Source organism: Struthio camelus, chromosome 6 (genome assembly GCF_040807025.1).
Source record: "Struthio camelus isolate bStrCam1 chromosome 6, bStrCam1.hap1, whole genome shotgun sequence".
Classification (NCBI taxonomy): Eukaryota; Metazoa; Chordata; class Aves; order Struthioniformes; family Struthionidae; genus Struthio; species Struthio camelus.
The window spans coordinates 24,817,687-24,829,965 of NC_090947.1; the positions used below are offsets into that span (position 1 = coordinate 24,817,687).

Sequence of the window (12,279 nt, forward strand, 5' to 3'; positions counted from 1 at the left end):
TAATATTTTGATATACAATGTATACAAATAGTTCTTTCAAAATTCCATCTTGCCTCATATTTTAGTTTTTCTTAAAAATTACTTGGTTTGTAGACCTGCTAATTGGTAACTAGCTTACAGGCTTGGTCTGCTGCACATTCCTGGCTGTTGGATGCCAGTTCAAGTTCCTGTACGTCTGCAAATGTCTCTGCCTTGTTCAAGTGTGGAAGCTCTTTCATTTTCTCTTTCAAAAAGTTTGTCATCGATTAATTACTCAAAGGCAGCTGAAGCCGGATTGCAGTATTTTGCTGTCACTTTTATCTCAGAATTATCTGTCTAAATAGATCACCCAGGGCTAATTACCGAATATTATTCTTTTCAGGTGTTACCTAAAATCCCAGAAACTTTGAAGCTTAGGTTGTGTTAAGGCTTAAATGTTAAGCAAAAATTTGAACTGGGGAGAAACCAAGATCTTTTTACTAACATATTAGCAAACACATACTACTTTTACTTTCTTATTTCACAAATATGTCTAATTATAATTGTTTATTCAGGAATGCAGCTTATATAAGCAGAATTTATACTTCCTTAATGGGTGAGGAGGAAGAAAAAGGTTAACTGAGATTGCAATATAAAGGAGCTTTTTTATTTCTTTCAGTTGTTTTTAAGCTCCCGTGTTGTCAAGTTTCTGCAGGTATTGGTGGCAATCACTGTAATATTGCAGTAACTCGGTCATCTCCAGGTGGCACACCAGGGAAATGGGAATCTCCCATGAGTATTCATCCAGCTGCTGCAGCCTGGCTTTGCTTAGGGAACAGAGCTCTGCTTAGGGCGCTGCTTGGTGAAGAACTGAGTATGAATCTCTCAGAACTTTTCAGCTGGAAGTATATTAGCAGGACTTTTTCTTCATGTCTGCTTTGGTCTTGGCCTCTTTTCTGTGACTGCTCACTGTGGTGTCAAGTGTTACACCGTGTTTTCTCTCTTCTTCTCATGCTTGCTTGTCAATTGAGAAGTAAATACTGGACTTTGCCAATGTGGTTGACAGCCTCCAAATCTCTTGTAGCATAATAGCACTGTATTTTAGGCTGCTAAATTGAAAGGAATAATTGGTATTGAACGTTCATCTCACTTCTACGGGTTTATTCTGCTTCTGTAGTCTTTTCAAGGATGTCATGAGTAGCTACTTTTTTTTTTTTTTAATACATACAAAAATTCAATAATATACTGCAGGTGCCAAATCATTTTTGGACCGATGGGTGAGCCTTTTCAAGGAGCATACCCTGCCATATGTCTCCACTCTGTACGCTCACAGAACTTTCCATTTTTAAGGCGTTTGCATAACGGCATATAAGTACTGACAGAATGGATTTGGGAGTACTACCTCCATATCCCTATAAACCTAGCCAGATTTTACTGATCATTGCCAGCCTATATCGATTTGCAGAAAAGCAGCTGAGCTCTGCTAGAAAATTAGGCACAAAAAGTAGACTCAAATTACACTAATGAGACCATTAAGTGAGGTATAGGGAGCCTGTCTGGCCAGAACGAGGAAATGAAAGCAGAAGTCTGGCTGTGTTGGTTTCTTTATTTTCATTATATTCTGTAGCCAGTTTTCATCTTCTATATATTTACTGGGGTTTTTGTTGTTGTTGTTTTTGCTTTTCACCCACATTCTCCTATTTCCAAAAAGAAAAAAAAATCTTACTCTTTCCCAGCATTTGAGGGAGAAAACCTAACATAGTTGCTGCGTGCAGGCTGTAAAACTCTTAACCGTTGACTATGTGTACGAAGGATTCACAAGTTCCATGAAGTACATTTGCTTGCTAAAATCTTTTATATGATACGTCTGTCCAGTTATGCTATCTCTGACCCTTTCTCTGAACTCCTTGTATCAGTACACGGAGAATCAAAATGCAAGAAAATAGTAATTTTAAAACAGCCATTAAAACACCTAGTGAATATCACATCGCTTTTATTATGGTACAGCAATGTTATGCGTAATAGCAAATAATCATCAACATTGCTTCATTATTTTCGATAAATTAAAATATATTATAGGTAGAGATAAGTGCTTTGCTGTTATGGCCTAAAGGAGACAATGTTTTGAGCTTTATGTTGAATAGAAAGGGTCTGTGTACATTTTAAGAATATTTTAAGAATTATTCTTGACCATTCAAAATCCAGTGAAATATAAGTTTGGATCCTGCAGTATATTAATAACTCGTATCTTATTAGTTTTTAATCACATTTTATCTGCTTTTTTATTTCAAGAGGACTTTCTTAAAATAAAAAATCTTGCTTTTTTAAACCTCAGTTTGGGATAGCTAAAAAGTTAATCATTCCCTTACTAATTCTTCATTTTTGTTGTTCGAGGGGGGAGAGTTGCAGCTCCATTTATTTGGGGGGGAGGGTAGTGGTTTAACGTTATCTACTGCTATTGCATTTCAGCAGGAAGGTGTGTTAGCGTTGGTGGCTGATGTGAAGCACAGCAGTTAAGCAGAAGAACGCAGAGGAGTTTGATAGCAGACTAGCGCAAACTGCAGGAAATGTTTCAGGGTCAGCAATCTGGAGGGGGAGGTAGCACTGAGTGTGGATAGAGGGTGGGTAAGAGAAGCTTGCGCTTGTGCAAGGAGCAGGTTGAAATGTGGCAGGTGGAGGACTTACTAACGCACCTTGGGAGATCCTGAAGTGGAGAAAACAACAACCAAAAGGGACCTGGAACAGGCCCCTTGAACCTAGCCAATTCGTAGTCCTAAATATTACAGGTGGTACAATGTGTGTGACCTTAGCCCTATTTTGAGCTGGAGGTTAGATATCTGGCTTGCGAAGGTCCCTTCCCTAATTTTTTCTGTGATTTCTGTAGTGTTATTTTATATAACTAATTATGAATAAAATCGCAGAAGTTTATCAGAAAAGTTTATCACTTTTTCTTGTCTGGCTGCAATTGAAATAAATTTAGTCTCCTACTTTGGACAGGGCATGATGTTCTCTTTGTGGAAAAATGCAAGACCACTTTTTCTCATAATTTTCAGGAAGTTGCTCATAATTTACAATAACATTTTCTGCCTTAGTGAAAGTGTCATCAATATAAAGATGTTGGTACAGTCATTCATAGGGATCTCAGTGCATTGACATTAATCTGTCACTAAAGATATTCAAGGTCATTTTATTTTTTTAACTCAATCTTGCGGTAAAATCATTGGAATGATGATAAAAGAAGTTTGAGCCACAAAACTTAAGCCTAAAAGATTTACAGTGAGTGTTATACCTTTGTGAGTTGAAATAAAACCATTCAGATGTTTTGCATTATCTGAGTATCAAGTATAGACTCTGGATACTTTTCATGGAGCATTGTTATGTATGACTTTTGACTCTATGTTTATGAAAGCTGAAATAATGAAAAATCCCATATGTATGGATGTGTGCAACTTCACTGCCATGCACAATGCTAATGTACTTTAAATATTGTGTGCATGTAATTTATTTATTACTCTATTAATAATACATTAATACTAAATTGTGAGATCTGGACAAAACAAACTGCAGCAGTTCTGATTAGCTGCTGAGGTAGTCTCTCTGGAAAGTGAATAAGTCTGAGAGGATATATTGTTAATACATCAGCAATGGAGTCACTGTAATAATTCCAGCACCTATCTATAGAAAGGCAAAAGAAAGTCTGAACTTCTGTCCCTTCTCCCAGCCCTAAAGCCTTTAACTTGCAGTGAAAAAATCCTTTAAAAAGAGGATTATCTGCATCTTTTTATGAGAGAGAAGGAGAGGAAGGAAGAAAGAGGGAGCATGGTGGGGGAGGAGGAGGGGGGAAGGAGAGGCAGAGAGAGAAGGAGGGCGTAGAGAGGGAAGGAGGGAGGGAGTTGCATCTGAAATTGTTATTGGATTGTCTAAATCTTCGACCAAAAGCATAGTATAAATTATTTCTATAGCACATATTTCTTGTGTTTTGTACCTATGACTGATTCCAAGAATTATCCTCCTTCCTTAAAATGATAAATGACATAAAATGCAGAGAGATGCCTTCTAAAAATAGAGGCTCATCCTGGTGTATACCCTAGTGATAGAGCAGTGATGGGTGGCAGCAGTTCCGTCACAGTAGTTAAGGTTCCAGCCCAGCACCAGGAGCAGATGTGGAGGCTCAGCCATGTGCCTTCAAGAACTCTTGTCCAAATATCACACTTAATGGAATAACTAAATTGTCTGTGGCATTTTATTTCTATTCCACATGTTCAGCTCTTCCTGTGTAATGTCTTCATGCAGTGATTGGTAAGAACAACCAGTCAGTAACTTTAGATTATCTTCCAGAGTCGCAGGCTCTACAGATATTTGTGGGAGTAAAATGTATCTTTTATAAACAAAGTCAGAAAAAGCCTTATTGTCATTACCACTCAATTCTGTGGTCTCCAATAAGTTTTTAATGATTAATGGAAAAGTATATTTGGATACAAAAGGCATGGCCAGTGGTGGTGTAACTGCATAACAAGGAAAAAAATAATAGTTCATCAACAAAATAGCTTATTTAAGACCCATAGATCCTACAGCTTATTTAAAACTTGTACATCATTTTTGATGTAGTGATGCTGCTGGGCTTTAGTACATCTTACATCATCTTACAGGTAGTAACTTGAAATGCCCTTTTGGTTAAGGAGTAAATGCAGATATTTGAGATAATTTTACCTCCTTTCATTCTTTACAATGTAGTATTGCTGACATGATGTTGATATGCATGATGTAATTTCTCCTCCTAAGTTTACTTAATGTTGAGCACTTCCCTCTCAGGGAACAGTCATTTAGAAGTTCAAGTTACTTAAAATTTCAGGTGGATCATTTATTTGTTTAGAAAGATAATTTGTTCCTTGCTTGCTTGCACATAAATATGAAGGTCCAAGTGCTGGAGGTAAGAAGTTCTGCTTTCCTTTTTGTGAAGGAAAGCAGAGTGTTGGTAATTTAAAGAGGTTACCTATTTCAGGGAAATAATAATCTCCAGTGGGAAGTCATAAACCTCTTGTGTAATAATAATTGTGTAGATACAGAGATCGTTAAATTTGTTTCGGGCACAGCACCTTTTTGCTCTGAGACGAGAAAATTCTTCTTTGTAGAAGTGTGTAGAAATTTCGATATGTAGAAAGAGATGCACTTTCCTTTTCTCTAAACTGTTTAAAATAATACAGGTGATTACAAAGTCAAGATATCTAATTAGAAAGCTAGGGAAGTACGCATTTTTCTTACGGATTTTTAATAATAAATCATCTGCAACAGGAATAAATCAAAATGACAGTTAAGTCCTGTTGTTAATAAAGCGGAAGTAAGCTCTTTTTTAAAAAAATTGATGAAGGTAGTAGTGGCATAAAGTTTGAGAACAGTTCATCAGTTTTCCCGTGTGTGACTATCGTTATTTCAAACATAGTGCAAGTGGAATTTTTAAAAGTGTCTTTTTGACTCTAATCCTATAGAAATCTGTAGTGTAGTTCAGATTATGTTAATCTGAAACAGATTCAGTTCAGTGCTGAGTTCTCTTGTTCTTGCCTTCTAGGACTTAAAAGAAAGTTATGGTTCCAGGTTGAGAACAAGGAAATTTTGGTCTGACTCTGAAGACAACTGTGGACTTCTCAGATGAATAAACTTTAAGTCATTGAATTTGTCAGTGCAGTTCTTTACCCATTGGGAAAAATCAAAGATACAGTACTTAATGAAACTTGTTGTCGTCTATGGATGTTAAAGGCAGCAATTAATATCTGCAGAATGATTTTGAGATCTTTTCCGACAGAGCAAAAGCAAAGCGTTACTCAGAAATCAGAGGACATAGTACTCTAATAGAGATTAGAGTACTCTGTCTGCTTTATTTCACTTGCTGGTAGTTCATCGTTTTTATGGTCTGTGCAAAACAGTCCGATCAGTGATGACTGCCAGTTGTTCATTGATACACTTCCCCAGAATTAAAGCGCTCAAGAAAATGGCAGTTTTTCAGAACTGTGTGTTTCCTGAGCCGGTTGTCTCTGGGTGCAATAGAACACTGGCCTTCTCTGTGTGACTGTTGTTAAAGATATTTAATTTATTGTAAGATTGACTGATGCCAAGACACTTCAGATGCTCAGCTTTTTTCCAGACAGTTTTTGGAATTGGCCTGTGACCTATTCATCAGTGTTTCAGTCTTAAACAGACTGTTTTTAGTCCATCTCTTCTATTCACAGCTCTGTAAATTAAAAATTGGAACATCCTCCTTCAATGTAGTCTTGGACGTAAGACTGATAGAGTAGCTGTGCTATTTTTCTTAAGCTTACTTTACACAAAATAATTGTGACAAAAGAACTCTGACTACACTGCCATTTACACACACGTTTAAAACTATATCTTGTTTTTTGAACTCACTGTGAATACCTTAAGCATGAATATATTTAACATAGAGAAGTGGCAAGACTGTACTTTATCAATGAGGTTTCTAGCAACAGCACATAGGTGTTAGGCCAAATGTTATAAATGTTGTCTCCATGTCTATTTTTATTTTACAGGCAACTTTTCATTGCATACATGAACAAACGTCTCTTCACTTAACTGTTCTTCTCCAAGCATGTCACATAAAATGTTAAAGGGTTATATATGCAACTGTGACACACTGCAAATTCAGTTTTCATAAAAGTTACCATTCTCCCATTAATTGGGGAAAAAATGTTGTTATTATCTCCAAGCTTGTAATTGCCAAGTATAGTTTATTTGTAAATGCTTGCTCTTGGTAATAAAGACCGGGAGACTTTAACAGTTTTAAACATAGTTAAGTTTTTTTTTCTTCTTTTTTTAAATCTCCTTCATATTAACATATGGAAGCTGTAAGTGGCTTTGAATAAAAGTAATTTAACGTTAGTCGTGTAACATAACACTGTATACAATTATGCTTATTCTGCTGTGCTAGAGAGCAGAGTAGCTGAGCACCCTCCAATAAATGATCCATTAAGCAAGGAGGTTCTGCATCAGTTTTAGATATTACATTAAAAGCTGCAGTTCTCATATATATGCTAAATAAAAATTCTTGATTTAAGAACTTGGACCAAATTCTGGGTCTTTGATTGTTGTAATGTGGCATTTGTCAGATACTAAATGAACTTGTGAACTTGAAAGAAACGTTTTCCAGTCTGCAGTAATCTAATTTCTGGATTTCTTTGTACATGTATGTGAAAATAAACTCCCATTCTGTGAATGAGAGTCCTGCTAAGGGCTACACAGCTTTGTCTGTGTCCCGTTTGAAAAAAATATGCTCATCTTTCATTTACCTCTTTATACCTCAAGAAAAGAACGATTATCCCAAAGAAAGATTTTTTTTTTTAAAAGCGAAACTATTTTTACCCATTTTAGTATTGCATTATCTAAGAAAAGTGAAGAAGAAAACAGAAGGTATTTCCTTAAATTTTCTTAATTTTTAGAATATTACTATATTCCAAGTAATATAAGTTGTTTATCTGTTTTGTGAAGTTATTAATAATCTGCTAGCCATTAACAACTTTTCACAACTGGACATTTCATTGTCATCAGTTCCTTTGCACAGAATCTACCTTTTTTAAGTTTGAAGTTAAGAAACAAGAATCAAGAGCATGGTGTCTACTACTTCAGTGGCATCACTCATCGTCCTGAGACTGATGGCAGCAAAACAGAATGTTGTTAAAGAGTTTGTCACGTGCGTTCTCTATTTGTAGTGGTGATGGTATGACTGTGGTGTTTAAGAATTTCTTAGATGTTTTGATTTTATGTAGACAGAACATTTTAAGGCAGTACTTCTGTATATTGTGACAATTCTTTTCTTCACAGTTTCATTTTAAGGATATGTGCTTTTTTTTTTTTTTTTCCAGCTTGCATTTGTTCTGTGGAGGTGAAATCTGAGCCAGAGAGCTTCTGAAAATTTAATCTAAACGCATTGTAGTGCTCTGTTCTTTTCTGTAAGTGTTATTTATTGACTTCTTGGAATCATTGCAGCAAGTCTGTGATGTAAGAGAAATCTGTGCTCTAAAAATTAACTTGCAGCATTGCTACTGCAGTTCTTTTGTTGCATATTAACAGTCATATGCTGTCAGTAAGGCTAAAGTAAATAGTTTTGAAAATCTTAATTTTTATTGGAATTTTGTCTTTTTAAAAACATATCTTTATTCTTTCCCTTCAGTTTATGTGCTTAAAGAAACAGGCAAACAAAGCCACTCACCAACCTGATGAACTTTTTTCCCAGTCTCTTCTTAAACATCCTGCTAAAGCAGCCGTTTACGTTTTCTTAAACTTTATTTTCTCTCTGTTGTATGAGAGTAAAAGCTTTTCTCACTGTGTTTTCACTACCTTTTGGTGGTACAACTTGTAGGATTTAAGTGCTACAAGATCAACTCCATGTTGTTTCTGGACTACTTCACAAAATATGTTTTGGGTTATAATTTGGGGAATGTGGCAGTTATGTCCTGAAGACTTCATATAGCTAAAGCAAGTTTAATTAGAATACTAAGTTTTGTAATTGAAAAGAACAATTGTTTAGTGAGTATTCAGATTGAAAAAAAATAAATAGTTATGTCCGATGTGATAGTTGCCTTTCCTTCATACTGTCATTCAGCTAATGAAAACAGGAAAGAAAACAGTGCGCAAGTACCATGATTATTTGAAAACTTAATTCTCAAATACATGAAAAGGGTATTGTTTCATAGCTTAATCTCTGAGCAGCTACAGTATACTATCATACAGCATCCCTGGAGATACTAATTACGTTTTTGTTTGCATTTATCTATGAAGCATCTAAACAAGGAGGTAGATACACACTCATTTAAATGCACAGATGAATATAGTGCTTAAAAGCTTTGACATCTACTCTTAGCAAAATGGCAGATTGCTATTTGCATGTTAAAAATGGTGTCTTTGCCATGAATTAATACAGAAAATTAATACAAAATGATGAAGCAAAAGGTCATAATGTAATTATCTTGATGTCATCATCTTTTGTTTCGTAAAAGAAAAATCATGTTCTGGAGTAAAGGTCACCCAGCACATATTATCATTGCTTTGTGCTGGAAACTATATCACATCTTTCTTGCCATAAATTGATTTAATGACACTTCATAAATATAGCAGCAAACTGAAGGAGGAATCTTGAAAACTGATGAGGGAATAGAAAACCACACCTGAAAATGAAACTTTGCAAGACTAAACGCCAGGATTTACAACAGCAAATCTCATCCATTAAAAAAACATATACACACAAACTGTTAAAGTAAATTTCAATGGCTCGTACTACATTTGGCATAAAGAAGAGATTCAAAGAAATAATTTAGCCAGCAAATGGAAATTGAAAGGAGATGTGAATTCTAGCTATAAATACATGAAAGGAGTAAGTGCCAGTGACGGGCAGGCTATTTAACTGAAGAATCACCTTGGTGTAGGAACAAATTTGATATAAGCTTGTCATTAGATTCTGAAAGGAATTAACGGTTTGAAGAAGCTTAAATTAGAGTTACTATCCAGGGACTCGAGTACATCATTCATTAGGACCTATCTGGAACAAGGGTCTTCAAAATTTGGAGAGATATTTCCGTTGTGTGGAAAGAAGTCAAAATAGTCATCCATGTGAATGACTGGAATAGCACACTTGCTAGAATAATAGTGTATATATGTCATATTTCTGTCAATGCAAATCATATGATTTTCACTGGTTTCATTGCATTGCTAATGATTAAAGGGCTTTAGAGTTTTGCATTTGCTGATATACTGGCTCTCTTCAAGATTTTCTTGTTTGATACATCGGTGATTGGATTCCTTGTCTGTTAGCTCTAGGTTTCTGGGATTTGTGCTTGATGAATACGTTTTCTAACATTAAGGAAAGAGGCAGATCAGTCTGCATAAGTAGTCACAGATTCTTTTCTAAAAATGAAGTTATGTTAGAGATTTTTTTTTTTTTTAAGATCCACTGTAGCTTTTTAACATCTTTCTTTCCTACAATATTGATAGTCTTCAGAAGTCTTCTAAGTATTGCTGTGAATGTGTTCATTGAATTCAAGTGATGTACTGAACTGAAAATAACTATTTTGGAATAACTTTATTTGGAAAAGATGAAGGTCGTGTAACAAGAGTTACGTATAAGAAATGGAATCATTAGAAACGCACAGAGTTCTGTCTGTCTTCAGTAGGCGTATGTTGAGGTAGTCTTTAAAATAGTTTTCAGGAACAAACTATAAAGAAACAACTTGTAAATGAAGGACGGGCCAAAATCTTTTGATTAGGATGAGTTGTCCCAGTTAGTCATATTGCATTGCCATGATCTTCTGCTGAGAAATGTTAGGGATGAAATGTGCCATAGGTCTAATTTATTCAGACTCAGAGCAATTAATAATTCAAAAATGTTTTAGTTCTCATTGACGTTCAGGATTATTAATGGGCAAATACTGTATGTGCTATTAGCATTTACACAGGAAATTTTGGGGGAGGAGAAGGAAGAATTCTAGATTTTTTAATTGTTGATTAGCAGCAGATGCTTTCTAGATTAACCCCTTTTTCTAAGAACTTTCTGGATTTGTATTATAGGCAACCGCTTGTTTAGCAGACAGTCACAGCATAATAGTTTTGATAGTAGTAGGGGTAAAAACAGCCTCTTTTCTGTAGAAGCTGTAACAGAGTGAAACGCAGAGGGCTGCATGACTGAGTAATAACAGTGCTGTAATGAGTAATATAAGTTTTATCTCGTTAATCAGTTTTATGTCCCTGAAAAAAGCCATATTATTTTATAAGCACAGACACAAGAAAAGAGCATAGCAAGTAACGTATATGTAGGTTTGTTGATGATTTCATCAAATTTGGTCATTTGCTGAATTGAGTTTCAGTGTTCGTTGTCACCAGACCGTCATTGTAGCAGCTTCTTATTTTTGATTAATTTTTGTATGCATAGGAACTTATACTGACTGTTGAGATTTACAGCTGTAAACTGAGATTTACAGCTTCTTCAGGAAGCTGAAAATTGTATCCAGGTTTATTTAAATAGCACTCTGAAATGTACCATATTAATTGCCAGTAAGACATAAGAACACTGCAAATAGTACTGCAAAAATTCATCATTGCATTAGGGGATATGTATTTGCTCCAAAATGTTACAGAGTTTATATATTTGCAGTACTTCATAAAAGCAATGAGTAGGAAATATGGTCACTGAACTGTAGCTCAAGATTTGTTTAGCAGATGTGGGTTTTTTCCAAGCAAAGGTTGTGATCAAGACTGCTATAGTAAATCATTAATTGAACAGATTCCTGTTATGTGTTGGAAAAAAACATTTTTCTGTTTTATATTTACACTGAGGGATGTTCCGCAGTCATTAGCTCTGGTGCCTCTAGAGAGAAATGTGGGAGTTCATGTCAGCCCTAAGGATACCACTTAAGCACTACTGAATAAACCATATCAACAATCAGCAGAAAGATTGGTTTTCATTCTGATAACATCTATAACTCAGAGGAGCTGCTATGACGCCATAGTGGTATTTGGCAAAATGAGTAGTCCTGTACTTCTAATTTTATGGATTACAGACTTCTAAAGAGTAGGTTTAGCCTAAATACGCACACAGGCATAACAGATTAGTGACATTTTTTGAGTACGCATTTAATAAAAAGCAGTTTCTGCAGGCATCATATTCATCACATGCTGAGACTAGTTTTATTTCATAAAGTCGAATAGAAAACAACTTTACAAGTTCTGTAAAGTCTTTCTCCAAGTGATGAAAACATCCCCAAAAGACTAGCTGAAGGTTATGGTAGACTGCTCACCTATCTTCAGAGGGTCCTCCCTTTCTTTTTCTTAAATTGTTAGTTTCTGGCTGTTTTGTTTCTGAAGAAAGTCATCAAAACGGAACATTGCATAAATAGTTCTTAGACTTCCACGTATGCCCTGACTTGTTGGTGGGCATGGTGGACTGCTCCGTGTTGTGTAGATGTGCTCAAAGCACAGAAGGCAGCGTGACTCTACCAGGGCACAGCACCTTACGTGCAGCGCCTGTTTTCATTTGATTTTAAGACAGAGGTTGTCATAATGGCTGTAGATTTTGCTGTCTTGTATCTTTAGCCTCTTCAGAGCTTATGCAGCTATCTGACCATTTCAGATGATAACTGTGTTTCTATAACTAACTGCTGATGTGTAGCTGTTATGTAAATACATAGTATTAACTGTAACCTTACATCACTCAATACAGAAATGGTAGTCAGGATATGCCACAACACATACAACACTGGCTAATATATAGGAAGTTTTTTGGGGGAAAAAAATCCCTACCACTTATCTTAATGTTGCTACCAC

The 12,279-nt window shown here is 35.6% G+C and overlaps 1 protein-coding gene across 28 annotated transcripts in view; it reads left to right on the forward strand.

The window, feature by feature from the left end:
- Positions 1-12,279, forward strand: part of LOC104144940 (sodium channel protein type 2 subunit alpha) — a 166,164-nt gene that overhangs the window by 100,621 nt on the left and 53,264 nt on the right. For 23 of the 28 annotated variants that reach the window (XR_011141929.1, XM_068948726.1, XM_068948728.1 and 20 more), the window contains one exon: positions 7,830-7,916. The exons of 4 other annotated variants lie outside the window; for them this stretch is intronic. The gene's annotated coding sequence lies outside the window, so the exon portion shown is untranslated. Of the gene's footprint in view, positions 1-7,425; positions 7,658-7,829; positions 7,917-12,279 lie in introns of those variants that run through there. One more of the 28 variants, XM_068948723.1, reaches the window with a different exon arrangement.